Below are 14,999 nucleotides of genomic sequence, written 5' to 3' on the forward strand. Positions count from 1 at the left end.
GAACAGAACCTGACATGGGGCTCAATCCCTGTACTTCAATTCTTTGACCTGAGCTGAAACCAGTAGTCAGTCACTCAACTGAATGAGTCACGCAGGTGCCCCCAAATTGTGTTATATTTTACAAAACTGATAAAAGGATAAAAATTCTTATTAAATTAACAAAAACTTAACATTATTTGCAAACTAAATAACTTTTTATTTTTCGTACATAGTAATGTTACCAGTTCATTATTTAAAGCTCATTTGCTGTGGAAGCTTCCTCTACTTTAGTCCTCAGATTTAAATCTTTTTTCAGTGGGCAGAAGCCTTAAATTTTATTAGGTAAGGGATTTGCAGACAAAATTTTTAGGTCAATTGTTACTTGTGTTTTGCATTTGTATTGCCATTCTTCTTACAGTCTTGGACAGGTGCTTCTAGTGAGTTCATTTGTGAAAGTGGAGAGTTGGGAGGAAACCGTTAGAGTCAGAAATGTTTGAAATTCCAGGCTTGGGATGATTCTTGTAGTGATAAGTTTAGAAAATTCTCACTAAGGGAGATTGCAGACACAGCCATCTTCCTAAGAAGATCCTCTGACTTTTTTTACCCTTTCCCCTGTAGAATCTTAAAAATGTAGGTAGAGTTCTGGCTGGGTATCTTTGCTAGTTTGATTTCTCCTTCTACTTCCTGTGGAACATTTTGGGGCACTTTATATCTCTGAATATATATATCCCTTTCCTTTTTCTCCCTTCCAATCTAATACACTTCTGATCTTAAATAAAATGTCATCAGGTTTCATTTGCCTTAAGCAATTCCTTTAATATCTGCCTTCATAGAGCTCTCAGATTCAGAACTAAGACATCTCAGTGTCCCTAAAAACAAGTCTGAATATTAGGCTAATTGCTTAATGTCTTTAGTCCTTAATGTGCATATCCTTAAATGAGTATACTAAAGTAGTAGGTGCTCTCTTGGGTCTTCCGCTCTAAGAATACAACAATTCTAAATAAACTGCCTGGTTTAATTACATTGTTTTTTCAATTTATTTAAACGTGTCATGAATGCCTGCCTAATGTATACCAGTTATAGGACTAGGTGCTCTTGAGTATTAAATATAAGATTCATTTTCTGTTAATAGAATTTTAAGCTATTGTGGGGATTACTAAAAAATTTCAGTTAAGAAACAACATGGTGGGGCACTTGGCTGGCTCAGTGGATTGTGGGAATCTTGATCTTGAGATAATGAGTTTGAGCCCTGTGCAGGTTGTAGAGATCACACACACACACACATACTGCATACATACCAACATGGTGAGGTAGTGTTTTTCAAAGTGTGTCACATTCAGATACTTGCTGTGATGTTAGAGATGTTATGGACAAAGCTTTAAGGGACATCTAATATCTGGTAAAATGTTTTTCCTTTTTTTAATTATGTTTCATTTGTTTTCCTTGTTTCTATAAACATAAGCTTTTAACTCCTTGAGCACTTATTATTCTTTCTTTTCAACAAAGAGGGGCTCAGGCTCAGAACTTTCTATGGGCAACATTCTCTAGTAGAATTTAATGAAATAATGTATTTACTGTCATTTTTTTCTTTTTTGCTAGTCATACTTTTTTCTCATTGTGGTAATGACAAAAGTTTTATGTGGAAGTTTTTGTTTAAAAAGTGAGTTGATTAAAAATGCTAACATTGGAAAGCTGATATACTGTTTTAAGAATTGCCAAAGTTAGTGATGTCTTCCTTCTCTTGCAGGGACTGTTTTAATTTATATTTATTTTCAATAAAATAGAAATTTCAGGAGAGATGGGTCAAAAATACTAGTCAATCTTTATTCTTTATTAAAGCAGTGTTTTAACAACATGTTCATGTTCTACATTCATTCCTCAGTCTGAAAATGAGACTGTTCCCTTGTTCAAAGGGTGTTGGTTCTGGACACGATATTGTTCCTTTTGTGATTAGGGAAGTACAGAAGAATTGTATGTAACCTTTACTGGGACAGATATTGTAAGTCCTATGGTGAAATTTAGTCATACTTCTGTGCATAGTGAAATCTTACTAGACCTGTGGAGACAGGCCAAATCCCACTAGTTTTTTCTCTTAGTTTCTTTGGTAATATGGACAAGTCTCTCTGTCAAATATCGTAGAATGAGATTGGTCAAAAAACAAGGAACAGAATTTCTGAATACCAGAGCAAGATTTGTATTTATTATTCATTTCTCCTTGGTGTAGATATACAGATTTGTTTAGACTTTGATTGGCAAATCTTGCTGTAATTTAATAATACTCTGGGTTACTTGATGGTGCACTTGGGTGGCTTAGTCTGTTGGGTGTCTGACTCTTGATTTTGGCTTGGGTCATGATCCTGGGGTTATGGGATCAAGGCGTGAGTTGGGCTCCATGTTTAGCTGGGAGTCTTCTTGAGATTCTCCCTTTCCCTTTTCTGCTCACAAGTGCATGTGCTCTCTCTCTCTCTCCCTCTTTTTGTCAAATAATAAATAAATAAATCTTTAAAAGGAAAATAATACTCTGGGATACTTGAAAAAGGAACAATTGTATCATGGCACCTTCTAGGGATTTCTAGGTTCTCTATATTGATTTACATGAGGATGCTCTGTAATTATACACACATAAAGTATGAGAAGCACTGGTGTGATGGAAAATGTATAGAATCTATAGTTAATAAAAGTTGAATTTTCTCTTGCTCTACTACTATCTAATATAGTGACCTTGTCCAAGACCCTTAAATTCTGTTTTACCATCCTCATTTTTAAGGCAGAAGGATAGGATTTCCTGGGTGGCTCAGTCAGTTAGTGTCTCCGTTCAGCTTTGGAGGTGATCTCAGGGTTCTAGAATCGAGCCCCACATCAGGCTTCCTCTCCCTCTGTCTGCAGCTCCCCCTGCTATACTCTTTTACTCTCTCCCTCTTTCAAGTAAATAAGTAAAATCCCAAAATAAAGCAGAAGGATATATTTGGTTTTGGATGGATTATAAATTTTGTAAGGTGCCTTCAACTCTAATTTTGTAATAACCTAGTATATACCCTATTTTAGTCATTTGCTACTTTATGTTTGGTCTGTGCACTATTAACAGCATCATCTGAGAATTCGTTAGAAATGTAGTCTCATACCTCAACCCTAGACCTACTGAATCAGAGTCCTGGGTGACTGCATGGAAATGAAACTTTGAGAAGCACTTCTTTATTTCACTTGAATGTTCAGTTGTTCATCAGAACAAAGATGAAAGTATATTAGAAGGCATAGGAATTGGTTTGAGAAAAGGGAAATGTGATGATTCATGTCTCAGGATTAGCATAACTGAAGAACAATGAAATCTAACAATGTTATTTCAAATTATAAATTATTTAAATGGTTAGAATTCATTTTTAGAAAACAGGGATTTTAAAACAGTATCTCATTAAGGAGTTTAACAGAAGAGAAAGATGATAACTAGCATTTGTTAAGAATGTGTTAAGTGTTGGGGCTCTGGGGTGGCTCAGTTGTTTAAGCATCTAACTCTTGATTTTGGCTCAGGTCATGATATCAAGGTTCTGGGATTGAGCCCCGCATCAGGATCCCCTCTGAGCAGAGAGTCTATTTGAGGAGAGTTTTCTCTCTCTCCCTCTTCCTGTGCCCCTCCCCCACCTTGCATATGCACACTCTCTCTCTCCCTAATAAATACATCTTTAAAATAAGATAATATATTAGTCATAATTTCATCAATATATTCTGTTGAGAACACTAAGAGATTGACATGAGGTTATTTTAGCTCTTTCTGTTATTTCCAACAATAATTTCCACTGCCACCAGTCCTCCAAATAAACTTAGGTTGTATATAGTATGCTTGCCGTGGAAATTTAAGTCTTTTAGACTTCTACTCTTGCAGGCAGATTGCTATCCTGAAGCTCTACTTATGTACATATCGCTGGTATCATTATACAGATTTTCAAGATAGGAAAATAGGTTGCAGAGAGGTTTAGTAAATTGACTAAGGTTTCTTAGTTATTAACTGACTGAGCCATGATTAATATCTTAGAATAACCGAGTTCAGTTCTCCCTCCATTATACCATACTATTTCCCTCTTGAAAAAGAGAAATTCACATTTATTATAAAATAGGTAAACCTGAACATTTCCTATACAAAAGAATTATGCTTCCCTTAGAGAAGGGTTTCATAACCCTTTATAAAACAAAAATGAAAGGGGTGCCTGGGTAGCTCAGTGGGTTAAAGCCTCTGCCTTCGGCTCTGGTCATGATCCCAGTGTCCTGAGATGAGCCCCACATCAGGCTCTTTGCTTGGCAGGAAGCCTGCTTCCCCCTCTATCTGCCTGCCTTTCTGCCTACTTGTGATCTCTGTCTGTCAAATAAACACAAATCTTAAAAAAAAATTAAAAAGGACTTGCAAAATTTTAATTTATTTCTAACTGTTGGAAACATAGGTAATGGGATAAGTGAAGTATGCTTGTGTTAACAGAGTTCAGTCAAGGAAGTGGAACCACTATGAGTGTTAATGAAATCAAGGATTTATTATGGCCCTATAAAACCTTGTACGGTATGGGAGCAACTGGGAAGTAAGAGACCCAAAGGAGGAGTTGGAAGTGCAGAGAAAAGTCACTAATCACTTCTGCAGATGCACTATTGTGGGTTGGCTCTCTGGAGCTTACTAGGGAGTATGGGAAGCCAGGCATTTCAAATCATTGTAGTGGGATTAGGAGGAATAGCTAGGGGATAAGTCTGTGGAAGGTTGTTGCCTCTTCTGTGTTTCACAACGTGTAACCATGATGATCTTCACAAACTCACGGTTGCTGCTTCACTTCCACCTTCCAAGCCTTATGTACATTTCTGTGGATTAGCCTGGGCCTAATCAGAGAAGGGGATTCTGAGGAACATGGTTCTGGCTTATCCAAGTGGACGTTATAAAACCACCAGAATATGTCTGATGACCTAAGACTGAAAAAAGATGCTAAGCAATTGGTTGATGTACTTGTATACTATTAGTAAGGAATATATTGACAAACTTGTTTTTTTTTTAAGATTTTATTTATTTATTTATTTGCGAGAGAGAGAGAGAGAGAGAGAGAGAGAGAGAGAGAGAGAGATAGATCACAAGTAGGCAGAGAGAGGCAGGAAGACAGAGAGAAGGGGAAGCAGGCTCCCTGCCAAGCAGAGAGCCTGATGCAGGGCTCGATCCCAGGACCCTGAGATCATGACCTGAGCCGAAGGCAGAGGCTTAACCCACTGAGCCACCCAGGTGCCCCTGTATTGACAAACTTTTAATAAACATTCAGTGTGAGATTTTGGAAATAGCAGTACTTGGGGGACTTTGTATTCTAATCATATTTTGGATTTATGGCCAATTGCTTAATTGTAGTCATTCATGTTCTTTTGTTTATAAAGAAAGAACCACTTCATTTGGTAAATATTAGGGAAAAAATAAGTGGAAATTCCTATAATTTCCCCCCAGCATTTTTATATAAAAATGTTCTGACATAGCAAAGGTGATATAATTTTGCATTGACTATCCACATAGCAACCACCTAGATTATACCATTAATATTTTACTATTCTTGCTTCATCATATATCATGATATATTATATATATCATATCATATATTATCTAAAAACCCACATTCTATCTGTTAATCCATTGTATTTTTGGTACGGAGTAAATTTCAGAAATTGGTACACTTTTCCCCAAATACTTCAGCATGCCTATTAATAGCTAGAGTTTGGTATTGACTTACAGGCTCTTTTTTCTTTTTGATGTAAAATTTACATACAGTAAAATAAAAAGTCTACATTTCCTGAGTTTTGACAAATACTTGTATCTGTGTAATTAAAATTCATATTGCTATAGATTGAATGTGTTCCCCCAAAACTCTATGTTGAAACCTAATCCTTAATGTGATGGTATTTGGAGGTGGGATCTTCGGGAGGTGATTAGGTCATGAGGGCAGGGCCCTCATGATTGGGATTTGTGCCCTAATCAGATTTCATAGAGCTCTTTTGTGCCTTCCTCCACGTGAGGACACAGCAAGAAAATGGCACACTGTGAGCTAGGAAGTGGGTTTTGCCAGACACCAAATCTGGTAGTGCCTTCATCTTGGATTTCCCAGCCTCTAGAATTGTGAATAATAAATTTCTGCTTTTTATAAGTCACCCAGTCTGTCGTATTTTTGTTATATTGTCCAGCCTAAGACAGATCATGCCATTTTACATGCCATTTTACCATGTCAAGAAGTTTATTCATGCTCCTTCCCACTCAACACTAACTGCTACATTGAAAAGGCAACCACTATTCTTTCTACTGTAGATTAGCTTTGTACTAGAATTTAATTAACATGGAATCATGCAAAATAGTCTCACAAAGCTTCTCTCACTCAGCCTAATGTTTTGAGATTCATCCATCTTGTTGTATATATCAGTAATTTTGGTTCTTTTTATTCCGGAATATTAGGATTCCATTGTATGAGATATTGGTTTTTCTGTTCTATTAGTGGATGCCTGCTATGTTTCCAGATTATAGTTATAAGAACTTTCTTGTACAGTTCTTTTTGTGAAGATAATTTTTCATTTCTTTTGGGTAGTTAGAAGTGGAATTCCTGGAACATAATGATTGTATCATTCCCACCAATGATGTATAAAGGTTTATGTTTACTTTATAATCTTGCCAACATTTCAGAATGTCAGTTTTTATAGTTTTCACTGCAGTAGTGGGTGTATAGTAGGAATTCATTGTAATTTTAACTTGCATTGTTCTTATGACTAATGAAATTTGAGTAGCTTTTCATCTGTTTACTAGTCATTTATTTTTTATTCTGCTTAATAATTTTCAAAATACTGCAAGCTGGATTCAGTAACACATTAAAAGGATTATACACTGTGACCAACGGAGATTTATCCCTAAGATGAAAAAAATGGTTTAACATATGCAAATCAATAAAAGCAGTAGACCACATTAATAGAATAAAAGACTAAAATTTAAAAGATGAAAAAAATGGTTTAACATATGCAAATCAATAAAAGCGGTAGACCACATTAATAGAATGAAAGACTAAAATTTAAAAAAGAAAGATAAAAATCATATGATTTCAGCAAATGCAGAAAAACTATTTGACAAAGTTCAACATCTTTTCACTATTAAAACCCCTCAATAAATTGGGTATAGAAGCAATGCACCTCAACATAATAAAGGCCAATATATAGCAAACCCACAGCTAACCATCATACTCAACCATGAAAGATGGAGAGCTTTTCCTCTAAGATTAGGAACAAAACACGGGTGCCCACTCTCATCACTCTTAGTGTAGTACTGTGTTGTACCTAGATCATTTAGGCAAAAACATACCAGATCAGAAAGGAAGAATTAAAGTAGTAATTTCAGGTAATATGATCTTATATAGAGAAAATCCTTAACCAAAAAGCTGTTGAAAATAATCAACAAATTCAGTAATGTTTCAGGATATGAAATCAACATAAAGAAATTAGAGGCATGGGGCACCTGGGTGGTTCAGTTGATTAAGCATCTGTCTTTTGCTCAGGGTCCTGGGATAGAGGCCCACGTAGGACTCCCTGCTCAGTGGGAAGCCTGCTTCTCCTTCTTCTGCCCCTACTTGTGTGCTTTCTCTCTTGCTTACTCTCTCTCTCAAATAAAATAAATGTTAAAAAAACTAAAAAAAAAAAAAAAAAAAAAAAGAGGCATTTCTATACGCAAACAAAAGATTCCTAAAAAGGAAATAAAGAAGCCTATTCCATTGATGACAGCATCAAAAACAATAAAATACATAGGTATAAATTTAACCAAGAAAGTGAAAGATCCATACAATGAAAAGTACAAGACTTAGATGAAAGAAATTGAAGACACAAATGGAAGAATATCTCGTGTTCATGGATCAGAATAATATTGTTAAAATGTCCATACTACCCAAAGCATAGATTCAGTGTATTCCCTATCCAAATTCCAATGGCATTTTTCACAGAAATAGAAAAAAAATATCCTAAAATTTATATAGAACCACAGAGGACTCCAGATGGCCAAACCAATTCTGAGAAAGAAGAGAAAGCTAAAGGCATTTCATTTTCTGATTTCAAACTATATTACAAAGTTATAGTAATTATATGTGGTCCTGACATAAAAATAGATATATAAACTAAGGGGATAGAATACAGAGCCCAGAACTAACTGTTCACATATATAGTCAACTGATATTTCACAGGGGAGCCAAGAACCCTCACTGGGAAGGATAGTTTCTTTAACAAATGATGTTGGGAAAACTGAGTTACCACATGCAGAAAAATAAAACTGGACCCCTGTCTTACACCACTTACAAAAATTAACTTGTAGTGGATTAAAGACTTAAACATGAGACCTGGTGTACTGTGAAACTTCTAGAAGAAAGAATAGAGGGGCTCCTGGGTGGCTCAGTAAGCCTCTGTGTTCAGCTCAGGTCATGATCTCAGGGTCCTGGGATCGAGCCCTGTATAGGGCTCTCTGCTTAGCAGGGAGTCGGCTTCCCCTCCTGTCTCTGCCTGCTGCTCTGCCTACTTGTGATCTCTCTCCCTCTGTCAAATAAATAAATAAAATCTTAAAAAAAAAAAAAAAGAAAGCATAGAGAAGAAGCTCTTTGGCATTTATTTTGATAAGGGTTTTTTTGGAGAAGTTACCCAAATTTCAAATTTTAACAAAACAAGAAACAAGTGGCACTACATCATACTCAAAAGTTTTTGCATAGCAAAATAGTCAACAAAATGAAAAGTCCAAGTACAGAATGGGGTAAAATATTTGCAAACCATTTATCAAATAAGGACTTAATATCCAAAATCTGTGAAAAACCCACATAATTTAATAACAAAAATACTATCTGATTTAAAAATGGGCAGAGAAACTGAACAGATATTTCTCCAAAGACAACATCCAAATGGCCAACAGGTATATGAAAAGGTGGTGTATCACTAATGATCAAGGAAAAGCAAATCAAAATCACAACAAGATAACACCTCCTATCTGATAGAAAGGCTGTCATTAAGTAGTTGAGATGAGTGTTCACCAGGATGTGAAGAAAAGGTCACTGTTGGCGAGAAAGTTAACTGGTTCAGCCACTTTGAAAAACAGTATGGAGCTTGCCCCCAAAATTAAAAATAGAACTGCTATATGATCCAGTAATCTCACTTCTGAGTATATATCCCTCCTGCCAAATGAAAAAAGGGTGTTAAAGAGATACCTGCACTCCCATGTTTAGTACAGCATTATTCACAATAGCTAAGATATGGAAACAACCTAAGTGTCCATAAGTAGATGAATAGATAAAAAGGATACCTCTCTGTCTTTCTCTTACACACACACACACACACACACACACACACACACACACAGGAATATTTTTTAAACATGAGAAAAAAGGTAATCTTGCTATTTCTGATACCATGGATGGACCTTGAGGGCATTATGCCAAGTGCAGTAAGCCAGATGGAGAAAGAAAAGAATGGCATGATATCACTTACATGTGGAAGCTAAGAAAGCTGAACTCATTGAAACAGAGAGTAGAATGATTACCAGAGGCAGAGATAAGGTAATGGGGGAGATGTTGTTTAAGCGTAAAAACTTTCAACTAGCAGATAAATAAGTCCTGGCGTCTAATGCATAGCATAGTGATTATAGTCAACAGTACTGTATCATAAATTTCAAAGTTGCAGAAATTAGATCTTAATTGTTCTCACCGTTAAAAAAAGAAATAATTATGTGATATGTTGGCGGTGTTAGGTAACACTAGGTGGTATTCGTGTTGTAATATTTAGGTGCATCTAATCAACATGCTGTACACCTTAAACTTATACAATGTTGTGTGTTAATTATATCTCAGTAAAAATAAAAAAAACTTAATGAAATGAGTAAATATTTGGTCATTTAAACTAAATTGAGCTGTTTGTTTATAGCTGAGTTGTAGGAGTTCTGTATATATGCTGGGATATAAATCCTTTGCTGATACAGTTTGCAAATCTTTTCTCACAGTGTCTGCCTTGCTAATTCATTTTTTTAATTGTGTCTTTTGATAAACTGAAGTTTTTAGTTTTGATTAAGTCTAACCATTTCTCTTTTGCTTATTGCTTTTTATGACCTATGCAAGAAATATTATCTGCAAGACATATATGTTTTCTTATAAAAGCTTTTATGCCTATTTATCTCAAATTTTTTTTGTGTATGATGTTAGATAGAAGAAATCTCCATACTTTTGTTGAAAGGAACATAGCATGCTATCCAGTGAATGAAATCACTATGTATTATATTTTAGCCAAAGACAGCAGGTTTTATTTTTCCAAATATGACAACATGGCTACTTGTTCAGTTGCTTGTTCAGTGTGTTTCTAGACTTAAAAAGTAGACTTGAGAGTGAAAGTGATCACAAATTATATGATAGTGTCTTTACAGCGGTTTCTAAAGTGACGTTAGAAAATCTGACCACCTTGGAAAAAGGAATCTATATGTGGTAAATAATTTTGTAAGAGAAGGGTGCTGATTATGGTAAATGGCCTAATGCAGTTCTGGTAATAAAATACCAGTTGGTGGGCACCTGGGTGTCTCAGTGGGTTAAAGCCTCTGCCTTCGGCTCAGGTCATGATCCCAGGGTCCTGGGATGGAGCCCCACATCATCGGACTCACTGCTCAGCAGGAAGCCTGCCTCCCCCTCTCTTTCTGCCTGCCTCTGTGCCTACTTGTGATCTCTGTTTGTCAAATAAATAAATAAAATCTTAAAAAAAAAATACCAGTTGATACGAAGGGCTCTATTCTAATCTGCTGTCACATATAGATGGAATGCCTGCTGTTTAAGTGACCATTTATAATGATGTGTTGAGATGTATTTTCTCATATACTTTAATCGTTGCCACAAAGAAAGCAAACACGAACTATGAAAACAAAGTTTTATCTGCTACTGTAATACTAAGTGATTCAGTTTACCTTTGTTGGTAAGTTTCATAGCCAACAGCAGCATCAATATAGGACTACAAAAAGAAGATGCTCTGTTATTGGAAGATTTGTATCAAGTTGTGGAAGTTTTGTAATCTGGCTCTGATGTGTACTTTATGTTTCTTATACCAAAAAAAAAAAATACTAAGTTTCTCAATCTTAGATCATCATGTTATTTATTTAGGTGTGACAGGAAAGAAATGTTAAATATAAATGAATGTAAATAGCAATAAAATTATTCAATTAAGGGGCGCCTGGGTGGCTCAGCGGGTTCAGCCTCTGCCTTCGGCTCAGGTCAAGATCTCAGGGTCCTGGGATCGAGCCCCTCATCGGGCTCTCTGCTCAGCGGGAAGCCTGCTTTACCCCCTCTCTCTCTGTCTGCCCCTCTGCCTACTTGTGATCCCTCTCTCTATGTCAAATAAAAAAAATTAAAAAAAAAGAAATTATTCAATTAAGTAGAATATCTGATTTTTCCACTGTTTGGGTCATAGAAGACATCAAGTTTTGAATGTGTAAAACCTGTTATTATGTGAGTAAAAATAAAAATTTATAATAAAAATTTCTTAGATAACTATCTTACTAGCCAAAGAGCCACTTTATAAATGTCCTTTCCTAGAATAAAGATGCTTTCTGTGACTTTTTTCTTCTGTCACTTGAACAATTATGTCAGTTTTTTTCTGTTAATATAGTGCATTACATTGTCTTTTGAATACTGAACGGCCTGCATGCTTAGAATATATGTCATTTGGTCTTGGTGTATAATTTCTTTTTATACATTGTTATTTAATTTGTTAATATTTACTGAAGAATTTTTTGTGTCTGTGTTCATGAGATGTTGGTGTATAGTTTTCTTAGAATTGTCTGTGTCGAGTTGTGTTCTGGATAATACTGGCTTTGTAAAATGAATTAGGAAGTGTTTCCTTCTCTTCTATGTCCTAGAAGAGATTTTGTATAAAATTTTTCTTTAAATATTTGGTAGAATTCTCCGGCGAGAACATCTAGACCTAGAGATTGGCAGAGGGTGTGGGGATGGACTTTAAACATTTTTGAATTTGGTTTCTTTAATATTATAGGACTGCTCAGATATTTAGAATTATCTTATTTTGATTGAGCTTTGGTAGTTGGCAATTTTGGAGGAATTGATCTATTTCTTCTAATTCATTAAATTTATGAGTGTAAAGTTCTTTGTAGTATTCCTTTATTACCTTTTTAATGGCTACATGATCTGTACTGCTAATTCCCTGTGTCTTTCCTCATTTTAATGATTTGCATTTTCTCTGTTTCATTGTTAGTTTTACTACAGGTTTGTTAATTTTATTAGCCTTTTCAAAGAACCAGCTCTTTGTTTCATTGATTTTCTCTATTGTTTTCCAAGTTTTAGTTTAATTAATTTTTGGTTTTATAATTTTCTTCCTTTTGTTTACTTTGGGTACATTTTGCTCTTTTTTATAGTTTTTTGAAGTAATAGGAACTTGGGTTATTGAATCTGAGACCTGTCTTTTTTTCTGATATAAACAGTTTGTGTTATAAATTTTTTTTGTGCTAGGTTATAACTATGTCCATAACTTGATACGTTGTATTTTCATTTAGTTCTGAGTATTTTTTTTAGTTCTATCGAGACTTCTTTGACCCTTGGGTTGTTTAGGAGTATCTTATTTAATTTCCAAGAGATTTTTTTGTTCCATATTATTGATTTGTAGTATGACTCAATTATAGTTAGAGAACATACTCTGTGTGATTTCAGTTCTTTTAATTTGTGGGGTTTGGTGTGTGGTCCAGAATATGGTCTATCTTGATTGTTCCTAGGGAATTTGGAAAAAAAAAAAAGTTTATTCTGTCCAATATGGGGCTTGATCTCACAACCCTGAGATCATGACCTGAATTGAAACCAAGAGTTGGATGCTTAACTGACTATGCCACCCAGGTCCCCCACCTTGGCTGCTTTAAAATCTTTGTCAGTTTATTCTAACATCTAATTTTTGTTATTTGTGGGTTTTCTTTTTTCGTTAGCTTTGATTTTCCTTCATCTTGGTATGTGCAGCATTTTCTTGGTTGTAACCTGTAAATAGTGGACATCGTTATTGTTTATATTTAAATCTTTTATTTTAGCAAGCGGTCACACTGTGATGGTGCTCGGAATCCTGTTAGGTTCTTAATGGTGACATCGTCGGGTGTGAAGTGAATGTCTCTGGTCTGGTTCTGCTATGTAAGATGATAGGAGATGCCATCCCTGTGGGAATGGCCTTGGCCTCCTGTTGCTGGCAGGACTCCCCTACCATCTCAGTTTGTGCTATTAATATAGGGTAGAAGTGGTTCCTCAATCTTCCTGGGCTACATTTTTGCCCTTAAGTGTGTGTTCAGATGACATCAAGCCTGGGGTTCCTTTTCTTTTTTTTTTTTTTTTAATTTTTAATTTTTTATAAACATATAATATATTTTTATCCCCAGGGGTACAGGTCTGTGAATCGCCAGTTTTACACACTTCACAGCACTCATCATAGCACATACCCTCCCCAATGTCCATAACCCCACCTCCCTTCTCCCAACCCCCGTCCCCCCAGCAACCCTCAGTTTGTTTTGTGAGATTAAGAGTCACTTATGGTTTGTCTCCTTCCCAATCCCATCTTGTTTCATTTATTCTTCTCCTATGGGGTGCCTTTTCTTTAGTTGTGTGGTTAAATAGGGTAACACTGAACTGCTATGTTGTTATTCAAATTCTGGGGACCCTTGCCAACTGCCTTCCTTTTCCTCATCTTTCAGAATTCTCCTTTGACTGTCTGGTACATTATTTCCATGTTTTTTAGTTGTTCTTTGCATAGAGGAGCATGGAGAGAAGAGTGTGGGACACTGTGCCCCAAAACTAGAAATCCCGTTTTTTTTTTTCTCTTAATAAAGAAATGATAAAAAAAAAAAAAAAAGAAATGATAGAAGTACTATAAATGAGGATTTGGGAGGTATTATTGTAATGAATGTATGTTTAGCAATATTGGCTATCAGATTTATTTTTTCCAGTTTTATAAAATTTGCTTGGATTTTTTAAGAAAATGTAAAAAATTTTCACAGCAAAAAAACCAGTAATCAAAAGCAAACAATTTTCATTTAACACCATTTAAGCCATATTATATAGGAGAGTAACATCAAATCATTCTGAAACCAAATAAAATTTAGATATTATATTAATTCATTTCTGCATCTTATATTCTGTATCTCTTCAGCCATCTGTGTATTTCTGTGTGTTTGATATTGGAATAGCAGAAAACTATAAAGTGGGGCTAATAAAAGATACTGGTAATGTTATAATTGAAGAATAAAACCTCTTATTAGTATATTCATTGAGTGAGATGCCATTTTTTGCTGCAAAGTAACAAAAAAATTTGATCACTACGATAAAAGTAATTTGATGACATGGTAACAAATGTCTTTTTAGTATATCTTTTGATTTTGTGGTTAATGGATTTTCTATTTGAATAAATAGGAAGATAACTTTTCTATTGGCTTGTTTTTGTTCATTTATTTTTAAAGTATACAAAACAATGATATTTAGTATATTGACAAAGTTGTGGAATAATTACTACTTTCTGCCTCTAGATCATTTTTATTACCCCATAAAGAAATATTATACTCAGTAGCAGTCAATTCTAGTTTCCCCTTCCCCTTACTCCCTGGCAACCATTAACCTCTCTATTGATTTGACTATTCTGGACATTGCATATAAAAGAAATAATACAATACGTGTCTCTTTAGTGTATCTGTTGGTTTTGTGGTTAGTAGATTTTCTATTTGAATAGATCATTATGTTTATTCTTATCATATAACAATCTTTTTTTTTTTTTTTTTTAGATTTATTTATTTATTTGAAAGAGAGAGAGAGTGCACCCAAGCACAAGCAGGGGAAGCAGGTAAAGGAGAAGCAGGTTCCCTGCTGAGCGGGGAGCCCAGTATAGGGCTCAATCCCAGGACCCTGGGATCATGACTTGAACTGAAGGCAGATGCTTAACTAACTGAGCCATCCAGGCACCCCTAACATACAACAGCTTTCTAGTAAGTTTGAAATCAGAAAGTATGA

General features: G+C 35.2%; 1 protein-coding gene and 1 long non-coding RNA gene across 14 annotated transcripts in view; both read left to right on the forward strand.

Moving 5' to 3' along the window:
• Nucleotides 1-14,999, forward strand: part of GPHN (gephyrin) — a 641,293-nt gene that overhangs the window by 72,334 nt on the left and 553,960 nt on the right. The window lies entirely within an intron of this gene.
• Nucleotides 5,199-11,061, forward strand: LOC116591548. The gene is made up of 2 exons (XR_004286048.1): nucleotides 5,199-5,229; nucleotides 10,979-11,061. It is a non-coding gene; the product is annotated as an uncharacterized LOC116591548 (long non-coding RNA).

Source organism: Mustela erminea, chromosome 5, assembly GCF_009829155.1.
Source record: "Mustela erminea isolate mMusErm1 chromosome 5, mMusErm1.Pri, whole genome shotgun sequence".
NCBI lineage: Eukaryota > Metazoa > Chordata > Mammalia > Carnivora > Mustelidae > Mustela > Mustela erminea.